At 51.4% G+C, this 27,765-nt stretch overlaps 1 protein-coding gene and 1 long non-coding RNA gene across 3 annotated transcripts in view; one reads left to right on the plus strand and one right to left on the minus strand.

Moving 5' to 3' along the window:
- ec (ubiquitin specific peptidase echinus) overlaps window positions 1-27,765 on the plus strand; it is a 77,574-nt gene that overhangs the window by 6,335 nt on the left and 43,474 nt on the right. The window contains exon 1 of one of the 2 annotated variants that reach the window (XM_065439162.1): window positions 24,927-25,482. The exons of the other annotated variant lie outside the window; for it this stretch is intronic. The gene's annotated coding sequence lies outside the window, so the exon portion shown is untranslated. Of the gene's footprint in view, window positions 1-24,926; window positions 25,483-27,765 lie in introns of those variants that run through there. 2 annotated transcript variants of the gene reach the window in all.
- On the minus strand, window positions 17,336-26,716 carry LOC135907462 (uncharacterized). Its single transcript, XR_010566003.1, has 3 exons — window positions 26,404-26,716; window positions 26,241-26,300; window positions 17,336-17,482 (listed from the first exon to the last, which is right to left on the minus strand). It is a non-coding gene; the product is annotated as an uncharacterized lncRNA (long non-coding RNA).

The raw sequence follows: 27,765 nt of genomic DNA on the forward strand, positions 1-27,765 counted from the left end.
GTGAGGGCATAGATAAGACACGCGCTGTGGTTCGCCCGAAAGCGCTAATTTATGGAAGCGCCTGCGGAGTCGCAAAAAGGAGGAGACGACGACCACTTCGTGACGTCCCCGGGGCCGATCTCGTCATCCGTGGGGCCACGAAGGGGGCCACGCCGTCGAGCGATTTCGGAGCATTACGTCCCGCCGCGGGCTGGAATTCGGCCGTAGCAGCGTGCTGGCGGCGGGATAGAGGGACGAAGGAGGGGGGGGGGGGGGCAGGGGTAGTCACCGTTCCGTTCTGTGCACGACGCGCGGCGGGGCATCATGCGGGCTCAGCGTCCTCTGTAATTCTGACGGACGCGTGCCAAGTTGTAAAGGCTCGCAGCTTGCTATACCGAAGGCTCGAGATAGAAGATCCAACAGGTGCCGGAGTCACCTTGTGATGAAGTGGCGCCCGAAGCTGTTGTATGCTTGGAGTGGTCACAAGCCGCTCGGGGCCTCTCCCACTATGAGCGAATTTGGGCCGATGCTTCACACGATCGTTGCTGCTTTACTATAGGTTAGTCTATACCTACCTCATTCGCATTGGTCCTTCTGTAATATGGACTCGCCGGGCATGCGAATTCGGCTTGTGCGACGTTCTTCGTGTCGCCTCGTCCTGTACCTATGCGGTTGAGTAGCTCTGGTGGATGGATGTGCAGCCGTACGCGGAGAGCTCTTTGTAGGAGCCGCCTCTGAAGGCGAATTTGGCGCCGTCACATGCATGCTGCGTAGGACATCGCCTCGACCCTAAGCACAGAAGTGTAACATATACGTATCTGCGCCGGCGTTTCGCGTGTCTTTACGTAGAAGGCAAGACATTTTGCTGTTCACGTGCAAGGTTTCTCTTGCGGCAGTTGCTTTATCAGGCCGCCATTGAGAGATTACTCGGGGTTGGGGTGCTGCTTTCGGTCAGCGAGTCCGCTACCGCATCACTCCCAAACCCCATGCAGAAAAACCCAAGGTTGCGTACGGACTGTTTGCTGGTACATTTTGCAAGAAGCTGTGAGTCAAAATTTATCTTCAAGTCAAAGATGTAGATGTTGATTACCGTATGCAAAAAAAAAAGAACAACCAACAACCATTCGGTCTGACATAAAAGCAAGCAACAAAAATGGCCATCAGCAAGATTGCAGAAAAATAAAAAAAAGAAGAGGAAGAAGCAAGAGATGCATCGATGAGAGCACAAAAAAATGCGTAAAGAACAGTACGCTATAAGCAGCACAAACAAAATGCAGTTTATTGTAAGTTTTCAAAATTACAAGCAAATAAGCAGTTGGTTCAAGAGGGTTGCCATGTGGGCTTGTTGGTAATGCATCTTCAAGGGGTGTATGGTAGCGCGATTAAAAGACGGGATTAAAGAATACACACAGGTACACACACAGCGCCGCTAACTTCCAAGAATGTTTATTATCGAAAACCAGGTCGTATTTATACACTCAGCCAACATGAGTCAGAGCGAAACATTTTTGTAAGCGATACGTTAAGCCAGGCGCAAAAATTTCAGTTCTTTTTCAGAGAGAGCCAATGACGGTTTGCTGATACGTGAATCCTTCAGGGAATCGATCTGCTCGGCTGCTGTTATAAGTCTAGTGAGTTCGCACTTATTTCTACCAGTGATGGTTGTTGAGTCAGCAACCATTAGGAATGGTGTTGAATCATTAGGATCAGCCATTGTGTTCAATCAACAACCATTACTGGTAGAAATAAGTGCGAACTCACTAGACTTACAATAGAAGGCGAGCACATCGATGCCCTAGGGGATCGCACTCGGTCGGGACGAGAGCGGGTCACGCGGCAGTCGTCTCCTCCTCGGCAGAGAGGCGCGCGCGTGTTCTCTTCTCGGGCTTGTGCCTATTTTTGCCGACATTGGACCACTCGCGGGCTCCCGCGTTGTCGCGTTCCTTTATTTATTATCATTATTTTTTTTCATCGTTACCACCTTGCTTTCCTGGGGTTATCATTGCGCATGAGAAAATTCCCGAGCCACTCACGATCTGCAGGACTTCATTATTACCATACCATACCATACTGCGTTGCCTTTCAAGAGGTATATTCTTACTTTTCCACTGATTGCGCTCGGCAGCAGTGCCCGATATTTCCTCAGTATTAAACCGAGCGTCGAACCGGCCATATTCTGTCTGCCGAGAGAAAGAGGGGGGAGGGGGGAAACAAAATGAAAGGAAAAAGAAAAAGCAGGACAGGACGAAATTTTGAATCTACAAACAGGAATTTGATGCACAAGCCAAGTTTCTTCCTTTTTTCATCTTTCGTGGACAAGAATTTACCAGAAACTTGGTACGCAATCCGTTGTTGAGTCATCGGAGTCATAGCCGTGGTGCGGCCCCAATGCACGAATCGCACAAAGGGACTGAAGGCGCTCTCTCGCATCTGCGCGCTTTTCAAGGAAGACCCCTCGATCCTTCGGGAAAATAAGGGCGCTTGACAAAAGTGGCGGCATTGTCGCCGCCGGGCCTTTCGACCTCCGTCCCGCGTTCCTTTTATAAATTTGGCTGCTCCTATAGTCGAAGGCACATTCCCTGGCATGCGAAGGGTGCTTGAGCATTTTCATATACTTTTCCGTCGTTTTTTTTCCCCCCATTTTTGTTTTCTATCGGAATCAGCCGCAGTTCACCCCGAATTGTCGCGACGCACCCGTTGTGTTGCGCACGCCACCGACGTGTGAACCGCCACGATGGAGCGTCGGGTCTCGATGGTGCGAACTGCGCCAGCCAAGGCTGCGCATTCCTTTGGCCGCCAAAGATGCTGCGGAGCGCGGTCCGATAGGAATGCGCGGTTCTGATGCGCCCGGGGCCGTGTGCGTGCGCCCGGTCGCGCGACCGGCGGGGCGTTTCCGTCGTCGCGAGAGGGCCTCTGGCGGCATCCGCGCGGCGGCGTGGACGCGCCGCAAGGCGAATCTTCCTCGTTTTACGGGCAGCGAGAGGAACAAACGACGCGGCGAGGAGAAGCGATCGACGAGGCTGGCGATTTCCGCGAAGAGAACCAGTTCCGGGGAACCGTTGCGAAATGACGCGGGCGGCCACGCCGAATCGCTCAGGAGGAGGAGGCCAGTCTGGCCACGAGCACCGTCTCCGGCCCGTGCCACCGGTGGGGTCACCTCGGCGACCTCACGCGGCCCCAGAGGGCCTTCTTTGGCGACCCGACCGCGAAGTCGTGGCGCCCTGCCGATTCCGACCGTTAGGGGAAAACGATGGACACACTCGGCTGGACGATGACTATTTCTTTTTACTCACCTACTGCACGCGCGGCGTTGAAACGGAGTGCGAACAAGTTATTGTAGCGCCGGTCAAATCAGATTGGTGAGGCAAGGCCGACAGCGTCGACGTACCGTCACAGACACTGCTTGTTCGAAGATACAGAAGACATGTTATGACTATATGACTTGGCCACAGAAGCGACAGTGCTGTGGCTGCAGTATAGTATAAATAGTACTACTATCGTATGGTTACGGGGATACGCGGGGCGGACGCAGGCCCTCTCTCAGTGATCTCTAATCAGGTCTATCTTGCCACCAGCCAACTCTTTCACGTGCCCGCAACTTCCCTAAAACTAGGGTTACTGTATAGGCTCCCTAAAGTGAGCCTACACAGTAACTCAAGCTAATCCTATCCCAGCCGTCCAATTATCTGTAGTCCTCGACAGCGACTGCTTCCCCTTTGTAACCCATTGCTACTCTACTATAAATAGACCCCCACGGTTATCTGTTCTATGTTGTCCCCCAAGTTTCAGCCCCGTAATTAGTATTCGTAGACTGCGATGATTGTATGCTTTTCTTCTAAAGGCTAACGGTAAAATCCTGTCCCTGACTTGACAGTAGATGCCAAATGAATCCCGTCCCTTCCCTCCAATAATACGTACATTTCTATGCCGACTCAACGAGAAATTTGTCCGTCCGTCCGTCACGTAAGACGAATGAATGCTCATACCCCCGCAGTAGGGTTTCTGTGGTCGGGCCACGAGCGTTTCGCCTAGGCAAATACAGCTTCCCTGTAAAATATTTGTGAATTCGGCCCCTGTTTCCCCTTTGGCGTATTCAATGCCATCCGAGCTACTTTCTGCGTAAGCGCGGCCTCGCGATTGTGTATGAAATGTGACTGTGCAACGTTTCTAACCTTCAATTTGGAATGGGATTTCACAGTCAGGCTGTGCGCGTGTGCTAAGCAGAAAATGTATCCGACGCGATCGTATCTTAAGCAGAGCGCGTTCAGTTGAGCTGAAGACGCACTTCTACGCATTTAGAAGGGGCCTCGAGTGCACGGATGTCGATAGAGCAGGATGAACCGCACCGGTTTCATTGGTCGAATGAAATTGTGCAGACTGCGTTTGTGTTGCCCCCCTGAGGACGCACAAGGGCATTGGGTAGCGACCAAGTGCCTTCCCTGCCCGAATGTGTGCACACAAGGCGAACGCCTCCTGTAAAGCCGGTGCTTCTCAAGCAGCTAGCGCATGCATGCACCGCTTTGTGACGGTTTCACAGCGACCTGGAGGAGGAAGACGCGCGTAATTGGTGGCCGCCTGCTTCGCTGTCGTACTTCCTTCCGCCTGCGCGGTCATAATTAATGCTTGCGCAGGAAAGTTCACAGCCGTTCTCATCTTTCACCGATCTCGGCCGACCCTATATCGGCAATTGCTGCCGTCTCGAAGATCAACCCGCAATGATAATTTGTCTCTTGGGTGTTTTGTGAAACGAGGCCGGGCGCAGCTACGGGCGGTCGACAATGGCGGAAGCATCGGGCAGCGAAAGTGGCTGCACAGGAGAAGGCACCCGTGGGACCCGGCGAGCCGAACAATGGTTTCTCTCCCCATGGGCGCAAAGTGAAGAGCCAACGGCGGCTTCCCGCCGGCGGCAATATACGGCGCGCTTTGTTTGAGACGTACTTCGACTAATAATGACTGACACGACCCACGTCTCGTGCCCGAGACCAAGGAACGCAAGCTTGCAAATGAAATCTGCGGCTGTAGCGAACGAGAACTCGCGGAGGCTCGACAAAAACGCAGAGCAGCTGGGAAACACGAAAACAAACTGCCAAGCATTAACCATCGTTGCATATTGCGGGCGCCAGGACGCGCGACGTTCTCATTTTGGACGCGGAAAGCTTCTCTGGTTTACCAGACGCGCCGAGAGCCGGCGTGGACTGAATACCGCGGCTGTCCACCGCCCCGGCGAACAGAGAGGTCTGACGATGGCGCGTTTGTCAACACGCAAGCAACTCCGCTTGGCTCTGTAGGAACAGTACGCATATTGCGCACGCTTCAGGGTCCGCGGGGTCAGCGATTGTTGAGTTGCTGACTGCGCAACACGCGCGAGGATCGAGGACGCACGGCTCTGGCGGCGAGCGGACGAATGAATGTGCGCCTTCCGTGGTCACGAGGCGGTCTTGCTGCAGGCGGTCGCCCGCAGAGCGACGCGAGCTCTCGCAGCCTTTCCATTGCGCGCCCAGAAGAATTAAAAAAAAATTACCGACGATTACGTTACTTCCTAATGCGAAATTTGAGCGCAGCAAATAAGCTGTTTCACCTTTTCGATAGATTGAGGGAAAGAAATCGGGCAACACATGCTTCAGCCTCGCTTACTGCTGGTTGCTCTCGACGGCGGCGATGAGCCTCCGCTTCGGCGGCGCGAACGGCAGGGTCTTCTCGGCGGCGGCGCTTAGCCTCTGCTTCGGCGACGCGTACTCCTGGATCATCTCGACGGCGGCGACGGTAAGCTTCTGCTTCGGCGGCACGCACCTCTGGATTCTGACGGCGACGGCGCTGGACCTCTGCTCTGGCAGCTCGTTTAGCAGCAGCAGCAGCAGCAGCAGCAGCAGCAGACGGAGGACTTCCATCGTTCGTCTCGCTCATGGCTCAGAAAGAACTGGCAGATAATTTCGCAGTGGCGAACGGCAGCGGCAATTTCGGCTCGGGCGGTGCACATATACAGATCCGCCGCCACCGATCTGGCTCTCTGATTGCCACCGCACAGGGCGAACGGCAGCGGCAATTTCGGCTCGGGCGGTGCACATATACAGATCCGCCGCCACCGATCTGGCTCTCTGATTGCCACCGCACAGGGGTTGCATTGGAGGAGGAGCGAAGAAAGGAATTAAGTTCGAGCCGGCGCTTTGACAACCGGAGACTCGCAGGAAGAGGGGGGAGGGGGGCGGCGTGTACACCCAGCGGCAAACGATGGGGGCAGAAGCGCGCGCAGCAAGCGGACAACACGATAAAGGGAGGAGGGAAGAGATAGCAGCGACTGACTGATGCCGCTGACGCCGATAGTAAAATACGTAAAGAGACCGCAAAGTATCCCCATAAGGTTTCTAGGCGTCACTCTGTCGCCGCTTTAAAGTAATGCTTAACTGTTGCGTATTGGAAAATGGGGTTATTCGGAAGAACGCTCCGTGATATTTCCTGGTTCTACAGTAAAATAAGCATAAGTCACTAAAATCAGAGAGCTCAAATGGCAAATATTTCCTCGCTTCTGGTCGCGACGACATCCCAGTTAACAATTTCCTGGACCACTCAGCCCGTAACCAGAGAGCTGATATCGGGCCGTACGTGCATCTCTTCTTGTCCTCACCCTGCACAACTGTGTAGCGTCAGCAGTAGCACACGAGCTGCACAGCACAGTCCAGCATCAGCTTTACGCGCGCAGTGGCCCGGAAGATTTTTGAGAAAAGGCTGTACACTGTGGTGGTCTGTGACCATATTTTGTAACCTTCCATTTTATGTGTCGCGTTGAGTGGTCGTTCTTGCAACGATAACGGTGGTGCGGCGACGTTCGAGCCAATGACGGAAGGGCGAAAAAGAGTGATCGTTAAAAAATACGACCGCTGGAAAGCCAGGCAGACTTTCTTCTTCAAGTGAAAACGACCGCGCGGGAGCGATGCGCTTGCATAGAGAGCAGCTGTGCTGTACAACAGCCGTACGCGTCACAGCTTCGGTTGTGGAGGTCTTCTCCTTGTCTTCTAGCGTGCGTTTCATTCGGCGTCTCTCGGGAGACGCCGAAAAAGACATCTTGTCACGGGCCCTTTTGAAGCGTTGCCCGCCGTCGTGCCTCCGAGGGGCGGTTCGCAAGTGACGCCCTTGGCGTCGAAGGTGCCGTCGCGCCTTGGCGGAAACACCCGAATCCATTATCCAGCCCTGTCGTACGTAAACGCCTGGAACAATGCTCGGCTCTGTGCGGCCGCTGTCGCGGTGGCGAAAGCGCAGCGTGTGCCGTTTGCCGACTTAATTCGTGCCTTGTCGCGCGCCTCTGTCTCGCGTGCGTCCACGCTTGTCTCGGCGAGGATGACTCAGCCGCAGGGCGTGTGCGCGCTTCTCGTGGAACAGGTCCTTGGAACCAGCGCGCGTTTCAAGTCGCGTGCTGCCCGTTTCCTTTCCGCTGCGCGCAGGCAAACGAACCTCCTCCACCGTGTGTCTCTACGTGCCCCCTGCGAGTGCCCCCGTGGCAAACCGAGCGCGCAGAGGAGGAGCTTGTGAGGCAGTCCTGCGCCTGTTCATCGTCACGGGTTCGGACGTGCGGTTCCGAAAGCCGTCCTGAAACCTGGAAGGGTTCTTTTGCACGCGAGCTGGCGCACCTGGTAGAAACCCGATAGACACGTCCCAGCACCGGTTCTCTACGAATGGTTGCTTTGTTTTTCTTTGTTTTGAAAGTGCAGCTTTTTCTGCTACGTTGTCCTTGTGATGTAGCACTCGCATTCTGTGTACTGCACTTCTCTTTTGAGCGATTTTTCTTAGCGAATAATAATAATAATAATAATAATAATAATAATAATAATAATAATAATAATAATAATAATAATAATAATAATGATGATGATGATGAGAAGAAGAACGAAAGGCAAATTTTATGTTCTTGCTTTATATTCCGACTCGCACATCTTCAGAAACGTTTATTCAAAGCAGCACTTTTTTTTTAGCGATGACACCAAGTCTTTCCCACCCAATCTAAGAGGCATTCGAGCCAACAGTAAATTAAGAAAGACGGACGTTTTAATTATAATTATTTATTCGAAGACATTATGGATCCTTTGCTGGACCAAGGTATGACATAATAGCTAAGTATGATACGAAGAATGTCAGCACATTACGTGTAAGATATCTAGAAAGAGACAAAAAGGAACAGTTTCGGCAGGTAGTGTTTTGGTATCGGAACGAGCAGAAAAGAAGCAACTAAATAAAAAATTCTTTACTCACGATAAACGCTCAAGCAGTAAGCACCGCCTCGAGCTACTATTGAAAGCTCGTAGGAGACGAAGGTCGAGGACTGCGTTTGGCTAACTCCATCGACACATTTGTTCGGCAGTTGGTTCTATTTTCACACAGTCTGAGGAAAGTGAGTGCTTCAAGCATTCCTCATTATTTCAATCACATGCATTCCATAGTTATTGACCTTTATGTGCAAATGAAACCCATATGATGCCTGTCAGGAAGGGCCAAGTTACTAAGGGTTTAGTTTTCTTTTGGCCTTCAAATTATTGTTATAGGTTGACATTGTAGAAGGGTCAAGTTGAATCTAGCCTCATATAGTAAAACAGGCGTAAATTAACTGTAATGTTCGACGCTAATTGCATAGTCCCGTGGCGTGCGACTAATGCGCAACTCGGAACGCAGCGAAGCGACTGTGCGGAACCAGAGAAACAGCGCAGGGGATACTTTGGTGCAGCTCGACAAAGCCCAGGCACTCGTTGTTCCCGCTCACTGGCGCGGCGTTCCACAGCTGCGTCTGCGTGATCAAGGACACCGGCGATCCGTGTGCTGATCACGCAATATCCAGTGTCCTTTCCGCCGTGCATTGGCGCCCACTGACATATATCTTCGAGCCCGGAGAGCACGCTGCTCGAAAACAATGGAATGGGTCGATTTAATTTGCGCTTCTTTTATTCATTTTTCTCCGCACCGCTGAGGAAGAAGGGGAGGGGATTTGCACGCTTGACGAGTATTCTAGCCGTGACATGCGCAAGCCGAAAGGGCGCAACCCCTGGACGCTGTACTCCACTGCAAGGCTGTGTGCGCAGGCGACGCGGTGCGCCCGACGAGCGAGCCGAGCGCCGGCAAAACACGCATTCTGATCACGGCTGAGCTACGGCGACTGGCTCTCGTGTCCAGCGCGGCAATTAGAGTAAGTGAGAAGGGCACGCGCCGACGCTGCTGCTGTGGCCCGCCATGTCTCCGATTGGGCCACTTCGTCCGACCGCGTCCGCGCGAGGGAGCGCAGAGGGCCTGCGGTGGCACGCTCTTGCGGATTTGCTCGGCGTCATTCTTTTGTTACGCGGATCGAGTTATACTGTCAGTTTCCTTTTGGGCTGCGAATGTTGCCGGTCGAATGACGCCGGAAGGCTGCCGTCGGTTCAGGGTTTACACTCGGTCTGGCGTTCCCCGTGTCTGGCATGATGCGCACCGTCTTTAAAGGCCTTCGGGTGAACCTTCGACGCCCTGCGTTTTCGCGCTGCCTATTGATTGCGCTTCCGTTCCTCGCTGCGGTTACGGCTGGGAGCTTCCATGAAACGCTGCTCTCCTTCAGAGGGCGGAAGAGTGAGAGAGAGAAACAGCAGAAATTGACCAGCGCCTTCTGCACGTATCGCCGCATCTCAAACCCTGCACGGGTTGCTTCTCGGTGCACAGAGTCGTAGCCCATTCATTCATGGTGTCTCTCTTGTTCGTTCCGCGCCTCGACTTACGGTCTGCGGCAGCTCGCGCGCCGTCCACAAAAGAGAGGGAGCTCAATGGCCCACAGTGCGCACGGCGGGAACAAAGCCGCCGGCGCCACCTGCGGCGCGTCATGGCCCACTGACTTTCACCAAGTGCGCCCGGCGGCGAAGAGCTGCGCTGCCGAAACAAAGCGCCGCCGCATGCGAATCAGGGGCCACCTCCTCGCCCTCCGGCGTCGACCCGGCATCTTCTGTCCACAATGGCGGCCCCTCCACGGAAAGGGGTCAGGTGGGAAGCAGGGTCCGCGCAACACTCCGCCCTCTCCCCCCGCGGACGCTACCTCCACGAATGTGCTACGGCGTCAGTGGCAAACATGATACGGGGAAGACGCGAACAGCAGGAGTTGGCATTTAGAAACCAGAGCCGGCGGACTCCGTTCACTGACGCCGAGATTTTGTATGTTGACAGAATATTTGTCGCCAAGGCAACCCGCATGTAAGCGTGAGACCTAGGCCTACTTTAAATGTGGTATGCAATTAAACCAACAGGCTGTTAACTCTTAGCCCTCCCCCCCCCCCTCCTTTCTTCTTTACATTTTATTTTAGTAAGCACACAAATGTCCAACACGCCGTTACTTGCGCTGCGAATTGGTTACGAGGCAGTTAATCCGCCTAGACGCGGCCATGGAATAGTACATTTGGAAAGATGGACGCACGGTATCTGTTCAGGAGGAGCATCTGTTGTCCAGTATCTGTAACGCTGGACACTATGCGATTCCTGAATTGAGGTGTCCGCGTCGTTCCCTTCGCATTCTTCCTCACAGAGAAAAGGAGCGAAGCAACTTGTTAAATTCGAAGACCAGAGCGGGTTTCGCATGATTCCGCTCATTGGAAGGCGTTGCGGGAAGCGGTGTGTTTTGCGGCCGCCGCTGCAGAGTTTACGCGGCTCGGCCCTATTGACCAGCAGATGTGTTCTGACCGCGAGAGAACGACTTTGCGGTGCTTTTGGCGGACCCTGCAGTCCAGGAGGGAAGCGGTGCCGCTGCACTGTCGTCACCACTTGTGCTTGCTGCGCGCACGTTAAATGGAAGCACTGCTGGCCGCGTCGCGAGCACGCCTACCTGCATGCTGCGTCAAGAGTTGCTGGCATGTATTTGGCTTTCGCGACCTTAGTGTTGCGTGTGTACATATACGCACAAACGAGGCGGCAACAAGACCATTTTGCTGCAGACACACGGTTGAAAAGGAAGCTTCTCCTGGTGTTTCGGTCACCCACAATGCGCGCCCTTCGTGAAGTTTTATGGGCCACGCCACTTATGATCGAGCCTTCCTTTATGCACTTTAGGTTCACTCATAGCGCATGCCCAGCGCTCTCAAGTTCTGGAATGAGACAGAGCTCTCTCTCTGGACATAGCTATGAGGTGCCAACAGGTATCCGAAGAGCCACTGCAGCTCCGGCACGTGGCACTGTAATAGTTGTGCTGGCCACGCACGCAGTGGCCTGAGAGGCTTTGGCAAATAGTGCAGTGAATAAGCGGGAAAAGGCCGGACCGCGTCGCTTGGTCAGCTAAGCTGGCTGACCTGACTGCCACAATGCAGCGATGAAGCGAGGAGGGGGAGGGTGAATCACGTCGTCCCTCGCGCGGGCTGCCTGCCGTGTACGGCTAAGCCGCGGACGTGATGGATCGCCCGGCGGCCCATTACCAGCGCCGCGCTCTCCTTGTGTGCGCGAAGATGTTGCCATCTTCCAGGCCATATCTTGCGGTGAGGCATCCTTTGCTTTTGCTCCGTCGCATTAGCAGAGGAGCAAGCTGCCTGGCCAGCTAAACTAAGGCCCAGTGCCGTCACAGAAGGTGTTCAAGTGTTACTGAGCGAGGTGCAATAGCTGAAGCATGAAGCTTTGTGCTTTCTAGTCTTGCATACGCGTAGCGATGTGTGAGATGAGATCGCGTTGACAAACGCTGAAGGCGCATGCGCGTCTGAGCTTTCCATAACCCTCAGACGTTTTCTGTAGCACTGTCAAATCAGTGTCTGTGCAGTTTCGTATAACTTATATATTTCTTTAGCTCGACACTCAGCTCGGAAAAAGTTACACAGCATTCTGCTGGTCGCGTTCGACTGCAAATATAACGCATTGCGTTATCGGTGCAGCGTATATATATATATATATATATATATATATATATATATATATATATATATTCTTACGCTGAACGTAAGAAATATGTTTCATCTGATAACCGCCGTACAAATGCCAACGCCACTAATGGTGCATCAAGCTAGAGGTGCGCGAGGGGCTGTGGGCAAGATCAGTTACACACATCTGTACTCTTTACTAATATTCGAAGTCTGTCTAATAAGCGTGACCGTTTAAACTCTGCTATTGATACTTACAATGCACGCATTCTCGTATTAACAGAAACCTGGCTTCGGCCAGAGGTAATGGATCATGAACTTTTTTCATCAGTTAATAAATTTTCTGTATATCGCTGTGATCGAGGGTCGCGGACAGGCGGTGGTGTATTGCTCGCTATCTCAAACGAACTCCCATCGTACCGCATCCACATTCAAAGTGAGTTGGAAACCGTTTGGGTTGTCGCAGAATTTCCCAAGCAAAAAATAATTATTGGTGTCTGTTACCGCCCCCCTTCTCACAATTCCATTTTCGTTAACGAACTACACGATGTGATTAATTCTGTGGTGTGTCATTTCCCGAGGTTACCGTTTTTCTTAATGGGGGATTTTAACATCCCTAATGTATCGTGGGACTGTGAGCCACCTGCGCCAAATCCGCCTTCTTCACTCGCAAGAGATTTTTTAGATATGTGCGCTGTATTTTCTTTAACACAATTGATAACGAAACCAACTCGAATAGCTGAATCAACAGCAAACATTCTTGATCTCGTACTAGCCACACACCCTGAATACATTTCTAACGTCACTCACCTGCCCGGTATAAGTGACCACTCTATTCTATCATTTCGCATTAACCTTTCACGTCCAAAATGCAAAAACAGAAAGAAAGTTATAAAAGATTATAAAAATGCGAATTTCGAACTAATCAACCAGGAGCTTTGCACTTTTCTTGACGGTTTTCTCGATGGTTTTGAAGAGCGAACGGTACAATCAAACTGGGATTTATTTTTATTTAAGGGTTAAGAATTAACAAATAAATACATTCCTACTCGTACAATAATTGTAAACGCTGATGCACCTTGGTACAACCGCCATATAAAACGTTTGTCGAATAAGAAAAAACGCACATACCGCTCAGCAATACGGTCCCCAGATGACGACCGCTGGGCCGCCTACGAACAAGCTTCCGCCGTGTACATAGCAGCCATAAAGAATGCTAAAGATACTTTTCTTAATGACACGTTACCGTCAATGCTCACATCCGATCCCAAAAAGTTCTGGCGGGTGTTTCATCCCAAAAGTGATAGCGCAATCAGCCTTGTTGATTCTGCAGGGAATGCTATACCTGATGCGCAATGTGCCCGTGTGTTAAATGAAGTCTTTGTCAGCAACTTCTCTACAACAACACAAACAATGCTACCTCATGTTAAGCCTTTAGGATTTATAGTAATGTCTCCCATTATAATTGACTACAATGGCGTGGTCAAAGCTATAAAAAGTTTAAAAGCATCCTCCTCACCTGGGTACGATTCTATTAATCCTAGGTTTCTTATAAATACAGTCTGTTATTCATCAATTATATTAACAAAAATTTTTCAACAGTCTCTAGAGAACAGTTCCCTCCCCACTGACTGGAAGATCGGGAGGGTGGTTCCGCTTCACAAGTCTGGCAATAAACGCTCGCCTCTAAATTATCGCCCCATTTCGCTAACTAGCATTCCGGGTAAAATTTTCGAGCATATTCTATTTTCAAATCTTGTTTCTTTTCTTGAATCGAATTCATTTTTTTCGCCTTCACAACATGGTTTCCGTAAGACATTCTCGTGTGATACTCAACTCGTATGTTTCACTCATCGTCTTCATGCCATCCTCGATCGTTCTTCTTTAGCTGACTGTATATTTTTAGATTTTTCAAAAGCCTTCGATAAAGTATGCCATAATCTCCTTTTATATAAGTTGCAGTTACTAAATTTGGATTCCAAACTGCTTGCATGGCTCGAATGTTTCTTACTAAATCGTTCCCAGTTTGTCTCTACTAATAACACTGACTCTCCTCCGAGTCCTGTTTCCTCAGGAGTACCACAAGGATCGGTGCTTGGCCCTCTCCTCTTTCTAATCTACATTAACGACTTACCTTCCTGCGTCTCTTCCCATATCAACTTGTTTGCAGATGACTGTGTAATATTTCGAGAAATAACTAGTCCTAACGATACTACTATTCTACAGTCTGATCTTGATTCTGTGTCCGCTTGGTGTAAGACTTGGTGCATGGAATTAAACACTAAAAAATGCAAAGTCATGCGTGTAACTAGATCTACTAATGCAAATGTTTCATATCATCTTGATAACTTTCCTTTAGAAGTAGTATCGTCATATAGATATCTTGGCGTCACTATATCATCAAAACTAACCTGGAATGATCACATTGAATCCGTAATCGCCAGCGCCAACAAAACACTTGCATATCTTCGCCGGAATTTCTCACGCGCTCCTCAGGCTCTTAAACTTTTACTTTATAAAACACTGATTCGTTCGAAGGTAGAATACGCCGCCTCTGTTTGGGACCCTTTCCATGACAATCTAATCTACTCACTCGAAATGGTTCAAAATAACTCTGCACGTTTTATTATGTCTAATTATGCTCGAACCGCAAGTGTGACTAATATGAAATCGAGCCTTGAACTACCATCACTAGCATCTCGCCGTAAGTTTTATCGCTTGTGTCTTTTTCACCGCATATTTCAGCATCGTTCTCTACACGATGATTTCATCTTTCCTCCCCAGTACGTATCACCACGCATTGACCACCGACATAAAGTAGCCGTTCCTTTTTGCAGGACTTCTACTTTTCAATATTCATTTTTTCCCAGGACTTGTGAAGAGTGGAACCACCTACCTACCACTACTGCAGAAATTACAGACCAACAACATTTCAAAAATGCTTTAACAGTAACTAATTAGTTCTTTACCTCATGTTATTTCTCGTTTTTTTCTCTTGTTTGCTTGTGCTTGCCTGTATCACCTACTCATTTTACATTGTTTTCTAGTTTGGTGATCTGTATTGAATTGATTTGTTAATTAGAGTATTTGTATTTGCATTGTTACATTATATAACTCCATGTATAAGTATCTTTTCACAGAAATGTTTTTCTTTTTGCCACTCCCCTCTGTAATGCTTCGGCCCTGAGGGTACAATAAATGAAATGAAATATATATATATATATATATATATATATATATATATATATATATATATATATATATATATATATATATATATATATATATATATATATATATATATATATTTTTTTTTCTGCTGTACAGCGGTATACAGTTCACCCGTTCTCGCACAGTGTATTTCGCAACACGTTGCGATGCTCTCACTTCCTTCGGTCGGTGCATTAGGGCATAGCTCTCAGCCACCCGTTCTCATGTAAACAAGAACAAACCACATGCAGTCGTCACATTTTCTTGTCGTCTACGAAACCCAGGACTGCATCTACAAAGCTTTACGTTCATGTGAAACTTCTCGTGCTCGACCGCGACCTTCGCTAGTGCTATGTTCGCTATGAACTGGACGAAGTATAGCTAAACCCTCCCGCCTTTGCCTCTTTATCTTTATCTTGCTAGTATTTGAAACCGCTTGGCTTTGTCTCAATTTCTTTTATTCTTCGGTCGAAGCTGCGGCTTCAGGAAACCTAATCAGGGCAACGGTTTTGTAGCGATGCCTTCCGCTCGATTGTATGCCATTCCTACCATCCACCCTGACGACGCGCGAGCGAAAAGGAATAGCATCGAAAATGGCATCGCTAGAAAATCGTGGCCCTGCACAACATCGGCTGAAGTAATGAACGCGCTGTACTATGTAGGAGGTGTTTCGAAAGCAAGCCATGGCAAGTGCGTCGAAGATGAAGGATACCCGTTTCGGCCGAGGCGTTTTCGAGAACGGGGCTCGCTGGTGTCCACGCATTAGTAAGCAGCTTTGCGCACCGTCGGGAAAACGACCCGAGTGAGGCTGGCTTCGTGATTGGCTGGGTAGCCGACTTCCACCGGTTAGACGGGCACCGCGCAGAACGGGATCCGCGCCGCCCTGTCGTCCTTCGTGGGAGCCGCTTGCACGCTGAAGAAACCGAGGGAGCACGCGGCCAATGCGAGCAGCCGAGTGTACTGTCCTTCGTGGCGCTGCCGGAGGCACAAGCCTCACGGCCGTCTCATTCAAAACTCTCGTCGCTAAGTGAAAGGAGCGCCCCGCAGTACCGTTACCTGGAACCGCGTTTTTTTGGCGCCGCTCCGGACCGCCGGAGTGTTTTGGCTGGTGCACTTCGTAGCTCTCGCCCAAGGCCTCTTGTAATGTGTTCGGGCGCAGACACGCGAAGACGGTGTACGCTGGCATGTAAGGATGTTTTGCCCTAGGAGGAGTTAGTTTTCCCATTCTTGAGGCAAGCATCGCGAAAGACAACGCTACAAAAAGAGAAGGTGGACGGAGATGCTGTTATTCTCAGCTGCTGCGCTCCACGCCAATGTTAGAGGCTCTCAGACTAAACGTTTGTTTGCATGTCCACGTACGCCCCGCGCTACTGGCTATTCGATTGCGCGACGTTACGCGCAACTCAGTGCACTGTCGTGGACAGCGTTTTCCTGACATCATGTCACCGCGGCAGCAAACCAGAACCTCAAGCTGGTTAACACCGATTCGTTCATACATTAGCATGCAGATACAGGGTAAGGACGCCGCACGGCCAACCGTGATGCGCTTAACGTGCTATCTTATTTCTCTTTTTAATGCGCGCGCCATAAAATAAAATAATTACGATCAAGTTCGTCAACGACCGGGTCCTCTGTCCCGTTATACTTTTCTTCTTTTTATGGTAATGTATACTTCCAAGAGATCGACGTGGACACTTCGGTTTCAGTTTATTATTCTTTCAAGATACATAGATGGTTGTTAATAGTATACAGGCAAATTTTTGAAGAAAAAAGGAATGTGGTACGGACACATAGGCGTGGTTCAGTGTCCTTCCCTGGTATGTTGACGCAGTACGCGCACTGCCGACTTTCTCGTCTGTTGCGGGCCACAGACGGTTCGCAATGTCGCCAACGGCACCACTAAGGTGGCCTCCTGGTGGCGCATTGGCGCCGCCGATCGGGGGGGTATCGCCAACGTCGTCTGCACACCGACCCGTTAGCGCCGCCCCGCGCAGCGGAGAGAGCGCCGCCGCCGTGTGCTGCCGATATTTGCAGACATTCCTCAGAATCAGTGCAGCGTGAAGCCGGCACGCATCCGCTACCTGGCTGGCTGGCTCGCGTGCTTGCCGAAACAAAGGCGAAAACAACGCGGAAAAAGCGAGGACCTAACGAGACAATGCGCAGTTATCCCTCTGTTCACCGCGCCCGGTAGATTTCCCGTTGTCCGCGTTCAGACGTGCGCCTCACCCACCGGACGCTCTCGCCTCTTTTATGGAAAGTTGTACGTGCCCCCCCCCCCCCGCCCCTCTCACTCTCCATCCAATGCCCTAAGGAGGTCCACGACGTCGTCGTTTGAGAGCACCAAACAATCCCCGTTTCGAGGGAGCCATTGGATATAGGCGTACCTTCGTGATTAAAAGGACCCATTCAGAAGTTCCCATTCCAATGCAAGAGCCGCCGTTGCTCCGTATTCGTTGTAGGATCTGTAAGCAGAGAAGTTCAGGTCACCGAAGGAGATAATATTGAGCAACTAATGTAAATTTCCGAAGTATCCAGTCGTACATCCTGTAAAAAAAGCTATTTGATTTCAGCAGAGCTGCTTGTTTTTTCTTTTGTTTTTTTAGCTCTTCTGGCAGCAGATAAACTTTAGAACTTTGTCCGACGCTGGTGCCCCAGAAAAGGCAAATTTTTTTACCCGCGAGCAAACCGAGAACGGCCCCAATGTCGCCGCCAGGCTAGGGCACCGTCGCTTCGCCCTCATCCCTGTATGCATGTGGACGCGTTAGTACACTGCGGTGCGGTTGGCGAAAGCGGAAACGAGAGAGAGGAAATCCGGGGTTTATCCCCCAGTCGGAGGGTGAACGCGTCAGCGGTTTCGGAACCACCTCGTATGCGCGTATATCTGGAGCTCCGTTCGATGGGGCGAAAACAGGGCGGGCTGGCTACCTGCGCGTTCTTCCTCTGTCCCCTCCCGGGACCTTTAAATCGCACTTCCTGGCGGAGCACGGCTGTTTGTTCAGCGACTTCCGGGCGCGGGAGAGAGTCTACTTCCGCAGCCCTCTCTCCGTTTCGGCGGGCCCTTGTTCGCCCCAGCGAGCGGGCTGCATGCTTGCCGCGGGGCTCTCCGAGGGACCCTTGTCGCTTCGCTTATCGCCCGATAACCTGTGGCCCGTCGGCGGCCAACCGCGCCTTATCGGCGGCCTTTGGTCGGGCTTTGCAGTGCGAGCGCCTCCGGCCCTGAATGCGTAGCGCGGCGTATAAAAAGAATGGAAAACCGTTCCCGTTTGCACGCAGGCACGTTTTTTGAAAGCGAGCTCTGTGTGCACGAGGAAGAACGGTATGCGTCCCGTTTGAAGCGATTGGCCAACGGTAACACGTATAAATAATGAAAAAAGTGTTATCGCCACAACAATCGTAAACGGAGGAGGGGAGGGGATGTACGAGTTCACGAGCGGCCGCATGGAGCTGCTATCTACGTTTATCACGCGGCACTTGATACGCGGGCATACGGTGTGCTGAAGGTGACATCTGTGTGCTTCTTTTTTTTCTTCGTTAGACTTGTAATTATGTTTTAAACATTGGTTAAACGCGAAGTTTGAGTAATCTGCAGTCGTAGACGGTGCTCGCACAGTGTCAAGTTGACACTGTCAACTGGGGTCGGCAGAGGGCGAGCGCGGACTGCTGAGAGAGCGTCTGAACTCGGAGTCAGGCACTGCGCAGGAACGGTACTCTTTCCACGTTTTCGCAGCGCACGGAAAAAGAAGAAAGAAAAGCAAAGTTTGGCATGCGTCTTTCCATGTCATCTCCCAATGTCTGCTTCAGCTCGCGTCCTATAAGCAGCTACACGAGCGTTGTAGTAACCTAAGTGTGGTCCTGCAAGCACGTCTGTAATTGTTAATGACGAAAAAGTAAAAGTAAAAAATTACCGACGATTACGTTACTTCCTAATGCGAAATTTGAGCGCAGCAAATAAGCTGTTTCACCTTTTCGATAGATTGAGGCAAAGAAATTGAGCAACACATGTATGCGCTATCACAGAATTTTTTTTTTATTTTTCACACGTATTCCTTTAACAAAGACTCCACTAACAGTTCTTGACAGTCATGAAGGAAGCTTTGTGGTCGGAGAAATAGACTGATATATGTTCGACTTGGTACGAGTCTTACACTCACCGCATTAAGTTGTGGAAGGTGCGCTGGCCTCGAGGGATATTTATAACCGTTTGTTGTCGAAATAATAACCAAAACAAGCGCGAACGAGACCGACCCAACAGAACCAAACAGGCGCGGGCGAGAGCTGTGGCGCGAGCAGACGATAGTACGAAACGAGCGGATCGGCTAAGACCAGACACGAGTGCGCATCGAGCCGTAAGGAGGGTCCGCATGACACCAGCATCGCGCGCGCACGTCACTGAAGGGGCCGCTCTCATTGGTCTCCGCCATTCGCGGCTCGCGTCCTTCGTCTCCCACTCCAGCGAAGGGGGGCGGAGCTGGTTACGAGGCCAACGCCGACGACGACGCGAAACCCAGGAACGGACGCCAAAGAGCTGCGCTCTAAAAAAAAAAGCCTGTTGTTCTTTGCTGCGGAACGTTCCGCCAGTTCAAGCCGGGGGCCGGAAAACAGAAAAGACAGGAACGTGAGCGCTGAGTATATTCCGGTGGTGTGTTATACCTGATTAATGGATCTGGCCAGGATGTCGATTGAAATACCGACACGCCCCAAATTTTCGTTGTGAATATATTACGACAATAAACGAGAGCACTATATAGAGTGCTTCTTCGCGCTTTTTTTTATTTTAGCTGCAACAATTTTTTTATTCACGTACCTGTGGAAGCAATCAAATGGTTAATTGACTAATTAACAAAATTCCATTCATTAAGTTTTTTTTACTTATTAACTTACAGCACGTGCTGCAATTCACGAATTGTAGGTAGTGAATTTAGAAGGCACATCGGCTTGGAACGAATTCTGAGGGTGGCACCGGTTTCGAGATATGCGCCGTCAAACTTGCGGCACAAATGCACTGTTGTTCCACTTACTTCATGAAAACGCCGTTTTAACCATTGAAGCACCAAGGTAGAATTTGAACGTCGCTATATTTCGTCGCACATTTTGAAAATTAATATCTCGAAACTGGCGTAACCTTGACAATTCGTACTAAGTGGATACGCCCTGCGAACTCGCCGGCGACAATTCGTAAATAGCAATTTTCGGACTGCAATTAATTAATTAAAACGTTAAATAGCTCATTTTTGTTAATTAACCCGTTATGAATTTTGATTTCTCGTAGAAGTAATGTCCACTTCATCGTGTAATTTACTTCAAGGGTTAGAACTGTGACGTCTGCCTCAGGTAATTTAAGGAGACATTGTAATTAAAAAGCACCTGGTATAAGATTCGTTCCTGTTGAACTTCTGTGGCGCCTGTAGTGCAGTGTACAGTCACCTATGTCACGAGTAGACGAGTAGTCATGCGAGAAATATCGCTTACATCGTGTGGAACCAAACGGGCGCGCGATTTGATGTCGTTCCGTGACATTTGCAAGCGACACGTTTATCATTCGCGAACTGTTAAGAATTGAACCTTCTTAAAAGATAGCTACGACGAGAATATGTGCACGAGTGTGACGAAGCGACCGCGCAATGGGGAGTTTGAAGTTGCCCCAACCGATAGCCTTAGCCACTTCAAAATTAGTTCACAAAATAATACCACGGTGCGGAAATGGTCAATTTGCGGGCTGGTGCTTTTCAGCAACGTAATTCGTCAGCCTGATTGTGGTGAAATAATAGTAGCAATAATAGTAATAATAACAGAATTGTAGTAGTCGGGCTGAGCCATTCTTGGGAGAATCGCTAGGTCAGAGCATCGTGTTGCAGTTTCGTCACGTGTGGCCCGTGGCATGAGCGTGCGGCGCATCCCGACGTGGTGCAACCTCGTGAGCGAAGCCGCCGTCCTGACGTGCGGCTATTGGATGCGCTCACGGGATGATATAGCTTTCGCAAACAGTTGCGGCCACAGCGCTACGAACCGCCTACTCCAGCACCGCGCGCAACTCTGCAGCTTTGGAGTCCGTTGGCCGCACGCGAGGCGTTGTTAGGCCGGCGCGTAGGGCGGCCCGTTTGTTTTCTATGAAATTCGCGCTCACGCTATCGCAAACCGCTTTCGCCGGACCGTCCGCTGCGTCGGCCAGCGGGCGACGCGGAAAAGCGAGCCGGTTTGGCCGCGCCCTGCGAGTGGTGCTTGTAAAACCGGGGAGGGCAGCGTGCCCCCCCCCCCCCCCCTTTTCCCGCCTGCTGCTGCCGGACAAACCGGACGGACAGCGCGTGCCTGTCTCGTGGACGCCACTGGCAGGGCTGCATCGAGCTATCCTAGTAGGTCGCACTCGGGAAACGCAACTGCACGGCAGACAATGCGACGTGCAGGCCGCCTGGAACTCTTGGCCCAGTTTACGGAGGTCTGGCGAGTTCGCTTTGTGTCTCAAAGAAGCGGGTTGACCAGAGGAGCGAGTTTGGATGACGACGCAGAGGCGAAGGGGTACGAAAAATAGTGAATAACTCGAATTTATTACCATGTTTAAAATTTAGTTTTGTTGCTTTCGGCGCCGGAACGATGTTCCGTGTCGCTTTCTTCCTTGTAATCGAGAACTCGATGAAACACGTCGCACGTCCACCAAGGCCAACCTGCCACACGAATTCGGGGACTTCTCAGTCGCTCGTTTCGAAGACGAGTGGCATGCGAAGGACCGCGTGCAGCTCGACCCAGCGAGCTGGCCAGCCAAGTTGACCCCCTTCGGGGCCCATGCGAGGCTGGTCCGTCGACCCTTCCGGCAGGAGGCGTCGCCGTCGGTGTCACGGCGGCCCTCCATTTTTGCCCCCGGGCAGAAGATCGGCTCGGCCACGCGGCTTCGGCGCCGCCATTACACGGCCCCTCGCGGCTACCATCATAGCCAAATGAGATTGGGCCGGTCGGAGAGTCCCTCGCATCTTCCCCTGCTCTGGAATTCGATAATGGCGTCGCCGACAGGCTGGGGGCCAGCAACGGAGCCGGCGCTGGAGGCCCCTCCGCGAGGCGCTCTCGCCGCCGTGTATCCATTAGGGGATGCGCGTCGGCTGCATACCACTCGTGTATGTGCGGTTCGCGTTTGTGCGAGAAATTTCAGTTTGCGAGAAATGCCAAAGTACGGAGTTCGAAGGGAGCGGAAGAAAAGCTTATTGCTTAGCTCTCGTGTCCTATATATTCTTATGTTGGTGGAAACATGTATACGCGACTTATCGTCTCCACGGCGCCGAGGCACTCATCGGCCATTAGGAATACGTCTCTGGACATTTCTGAGCCGATCGGACAGTAAGCCGACGAATGAGCCGCACCCGCGTTGGCGTGCGCAGATGATTCACGGCATATTATTGGCACATACTGGCCACATATTGCGGCTGGAGCAAGGAGAACCAACATGCATGCAGGGCCCACATATATATGCAAACGTACTGTCTGGTCGCGAATATTTGCGTCCATGCAAGGGGTGGCGCTTTGAGGGAGAAAGGCGCAATATTACAGGTTATTCAGAACGCCCGAAGGCGTTGGAACAGGCAACTTCTAGCGTACATTAATTATTCTTATCTGCGCGTAAGAAATCGATATGCTGAACACGATGAATGATTGCGCCGTCCATTTACAATAACGTTGCTTAAGACGCCGTCTCGCACCGGTCATCTGGCGCGCGTGGCGGTGAAGGCTTTATGAAGGGAAAGTGCGATGGACGAACTGAGGATATTTTTTTGCTCTTCATCTTTCACACACAGCTACGGCACGCAGGGGAACGTCCGGTGCCGTTCCGAAGAATGCACGAAGCTAGATGAGCGCCGCGCAGCTTGGCGATGCAGTCTAGAGTTGCGTGCAGGATGCGCTGGTTGCTGCAAGCTGTGCAACAGCGCGCCCCGCAAGAATGTCCGGTTCACCAGCGGCGGTTCCTCGAACTTGTACCGCTGAAGCCGGTCTAATTGCACCGCCCGCCCCGCACAAGGCGGAAGATCGATAGCGGGGCACGGGAAGGGCAATTGTTCCTTGAAATTCTTTGCCCAGCGTGAGCGTATGGTCGTGGTGGGTATACACATGCGTTCCAGCGTGCTGCAGCCTGCGATATGGCGCTGTTACAGCGATGACCGCGGCAGTCCGGTCTTCGTTCACGTGTCGCGGCATTTCGGCCAGCGGGCCGCACGTTTCACTTCCTTCGGCCGCACTCTCTTCGTAGGGTGTACTTCATGACAGGGACGTGCTCGGCATGCGGCGATGCTTCTCGGATTACGTTTTCCTTGCTGTGCCGGCCCAATAACTGCTCATTGCCGGTCTGCGTGCGCCAACAAGCGCTGCTTATTCATGTAGCGCTCGCAGGGGCCGCTCTTGCATGCACCAGTTTCCTCCCGCTGCGTGACTAAATTGACAAAGGCGCTATCGCAGAAGGTGCTTTTCCTCCTGGCGTGATTGTCGCGACGCTGTGTGACCGCTGGGATCCCTTCGTTAGTCATCCCGGCTTGTGCCATACTTACTCCTCCTCCTCCGCTTCCTACTACTACTACTACTACTACTACTACTACTACTACTACTACTACTACTACTACTTGTTTGTGTATACGCGCGTTCGTGACTTCAACAGGAGTGCATCCAAACATATATCATCATGCCCAAGTGATTCCGTGTCATCTCGTTCGTTGCAGTTTCAACTAAGCAGGCGTCTCATTAAAAGATGGCCCAAGATGCACAAATTGGACCGACTTGCGCTAGCCCACAGAGGAATAGAGCGGCCAAACTTATGTACTGTGTGACGGACGTGTAGCGCAGACTGTGGCCAGTCTTGGCAAGGGCAGCGCTCTCGAGGAACCAGACTCCGAGCGTTTTCCGGCAATGCTGTTAGCGCGAGTCCTTGGGCGGCACGCGCGGGCTTGTGCTTGCCGCAGTGGCACCTCAAGGACACGTAGCATTTGCCACTTCTGCAGCAACAAGGTTCGTCGAACAGCAGGCAGCGCTCTCCGGGGGTGTCATACGTTACACGCCCGTCGCCTGCTGGCCGATTATACCGAGGCCCACTTCCCGGGCAAACTTCCACTCCCAGAGTCTTTCCGCGTGCGTGCGCTCCGAGCCGTTGTAGGCGCGCACCTTCTGTGGATGCCGTCCGAACGACGCGTCTTATCTGCGTTTCGTGTTTGGAACTGCCGCGTACGAAAACAGAAACGGCATTCAAAGCTTTTCGACCGAATCTCTCCGTGACCGCTACATTCACTGCTCGCTGACCGACAGTGCATCTGGTGTGCACGCGATCACAATGACGCCGTCGCGATATAGCCGCTGCAGAAGCCGCTCGATGGGTGCACCAAGCGAATGGCCGCGCTAGTTCCCACGGTGCCATTTGGGTGCGTCATGCAGCTAGTTTGCTCGCGAAATTTACTTCGAAACCCAAGGGTGAATGAATGCGCCGCGCCCACTTTCGAGCTTTTCCAGTACTCTACAAGGAAGAAATGGGTCGAATTGCGATTGAAATTCAAAGCAGCGTGTTAGTCGTCAAAAGAAGGCGTTCGCGCATATATTTTGCCTTTCCCAGCGGCCAACGAGCTTTGTTTGCGACGGCTGTTTTTCTACGTAAACAATGCGTACTGTTCGTGAAGAAGTGCACCGACGATTGTTTTTGTTCGCATAGTTACCGCATAATGAAGCGATTCTTTGATGCTCTCTCATTCTGCCCATTTGTCGCGCCGAATGGCAGATACCGCCGGCAATAAGGGCAGCGCGGCACTCTACGAGCCGTTGACGAAGGACACGGGAATTGGGGTATTATGCTATCACGCCCCGTTGGAGCGCATTCTTCGCGTGTACACGATAAATGGGAAGCGCAACCACATGCTGTGGTATTTATTAACATTTTCTTCTGGCGCTTTATAACGCGGCTTTATAAACGTTTCTCCTTCCCACATGGCATGAGAATGTAAAGGGTGAGAGGTGGGTGGGGTGGGGAGTGAGAGGGGCATCTTGGTACCAGCGCAGCGAGGTTACTGACGAGTGCGAGTAATCGCACGGAGCACACTGGCGTGTTTTTTTTCGGGCACATGGTATTGGCGGCGTGCGACGAAAGCCGCCTGTTGGTGGGCTCACAATGGCCGTCGGTCGGTTGACGTCGTTTCCAGACAATGGGTTTCCTTCGGAGCATTCAGCGGTCACGCTTGTCGCCGCGAGGCAGCAGAGACGGACAGCGGCGACCGTCTGGGAAAAGCGGGCTGCCGCCAAGGCATTGGCCGCGCTTGCGTACACTGGGCCGACGGACGGGCCCCACTGCGAGCGCCGTGACTCGCACGACCGTGAGCTCGATCGAAGAAAGCGCGGCCGAGACTTCGCAAAAGCCCGCTGCCTAACGAGCCGGCGTAGATTGCACTGGCGGTGCGCTTCCTAGCGGAAACAAAAGAGACTGGCGGCGGATTCGGCTAACTGGCGCATGCAGGTAAGACTCGTCAGCATAGCGTCGTCCCTTCTTATACCTGACGTCGAAGAGTATAAGAGAAAACGGGCCAGGACTCTTTCGAGGCGTGGTCAGTGAGTCATCGGTCCGAAATGCAGTGCGAGTGAGGTTTTCGCATATAGTGGAAAGTGTTCTATGGGCGAAGGTGTGCTAGTATAGTGATTTTCCTCTTCCGCAAACACAATAAGATGGGGGAAAGGAAGTGGGGCCGCGTTCACTTAGCTGGGCGCTTTTCGTACGGAATTACTTAGTCCCAAAGAGCTCGTGCGGTGGTAGTGCAACCGCTGTGGCGGTGAACTTAGCTTACGGGTGAAGCGAGGAGGAAGCAAAAGGTCTGATCGAACGACAATATAAGTTGGAAGCGCGGTCATGTGAAAGCAGAATTCACAAAACTTTTCGCTCGCAAGTGTTCTTTCTCATTGGCTAGCTGCCTTCAATAATAATGCGTCCAGCAAGCGGATTGCCTGGAATTTTCTCTTACGAGCAATTGTAGCGTAAGGGCTTTCTGTGAATACGGGCCCTGGTGTCATAGCAGTGCGTGAGGCGCGTATAGCTGATCGAGACCACAGAGCTAGCTGAGGCTATGCTCTGACAACACATCGCTGCTCTCCGCTTTTGACGGCTTCCTTTCCCGGGCGTGTGCTACAACGCCGATAATGGCGGCCAACCTGTCCCGTTCGCTACACCATAAGGGATTTGTTGTTAGTTGCCAGTGGGGACGATAGTTAAGAATTGCTTACTGGTTACAAACCGTGCGACTGGCAGAACCAAGATGTCACACCAGGCGATCGTTCCTGTAGCTGCATACAGAAAACAGAAAAGATAATAAAAGATGGCTATGGCAAAACAGTGTCATGTCACAAAAGTGTGCCAGAATAGAAAGTACAATGAGAAGACACCCACCACATTGCATGAAGTTTCAGATTTGTGCCATTCTAAACGAGCCAGCCTCTGTTGGGAAGCTAGTGTTTGCAATCCACATCATTATCCAAAGAACACTTTTTAGACATAATTCGGAGACTCACACATCAAGAAAATTTCTAAACAATTCGTAGGCAGCACTAATGCTCATTTACTATCGGCTCAAAAATTTCACGGAATGCGGGCTTAGTGAAAAAAGCCATTATGAGACGCGGCATGAGCAAACAGCGTGGTATATTAATTCACTTGCGTGACCAACGCATTTCACCGCTGATTCCGGACTACCCGCATCGCGCAAAGCTTGCCGCGAGAATGAGGTGGATACAGTAGAATGGCGCGTCGTCTTCTGCGCCACTTCCGGTTCGAGGCCGGCCCGTAATTCCCGCTTTTCGGTGTAATCGCGGCGGAATGGTTGTGCGACGTCATTATGGTCGGCTGAGCATGTGTTAAGTTGCGCGAATGTACTTCCGTGAAAGCGAAGAAAATGTTCCGTTTTACATGCAACGAAACGCGCAAGCGGAAGTGGCAGTCGCTGTCAAAAACGAGCGATGGGGAACGACGAGTGTATCGAACGCAGGAGGCAAAGCACGTGAATGTCACTTCGTCACAGGCGAGCATTCCCATGGTGACTCGAAAAGGCACGGAAACGCTACTACTATAGACACGACAGCGGTTGCGGGCAAACGGGATGAATTTAAGTTCCAAGGCACGATTCGGTACTTTTCTGCTATTTCTGAAAAATAAGCACCATGCAACTTTGTCATGCGGACAACTTACGCAGGACGTGCAAAAGCAGAGCCGCATTAAAGCGCACCGTAGGGTCTGTAGGCGAAACTACGGAAGCAGTCGCACGTCAAATCAACACTTCTGTGCCCGCTGCGGTAGCTTTGCGGCTTTGGCATTGCTCGAGGTCGCGGGTTTGATTCCGACCGCGGCAGCCGCATTTCGACAGGAGCGAAAAAAAAAAAAAACGCTCGTGCGCTTAGATTTAGGGACACGTTGAAGAACACCACGGTGTCAAAATTAATCCGGAGTCCGCCACTACGGCGTACCTCATTATCCGATTGGGGTTTTGGCACGTACAGTCCCGTAATTCAATTGAAGTTTAATACTTCTGCCACGGTGCGATGTGCCGCGTGCTGCAATGAATATGCTCAATCCTGTCAGAGGTTTCTCTCCCCCTGTGTGTTCTCTCCCCTCTCTTCGTGTGTGTTCTCTGTTCTACGCAGACAAACAGCAGCGGTGCACGCAAAGTAACGTTTGCCATCAACTCACCACTCTCGTGCGGGACTAAACCTTGGAAGAAATCTAACATTCGCCGTCAACATCACCGCTAATTGTCCT

Source organism: Dermacentor albipictus, chromosome 1 (assembly GCF_038994185.2).
Source record: "Dermacentor albipictus isolate Rhodes 1998 colony chromosome 1, USDA_Dalb.pri_finalv2, whole genome shotgun sequence".
Taxonomy (NCBI): domain Eukaryota; kingdom Metazoa; phylum Arthropoda; class Arachnida; order Ixodida; family Ixodidae; genus Dermacentor; species Dermacentor albipictus.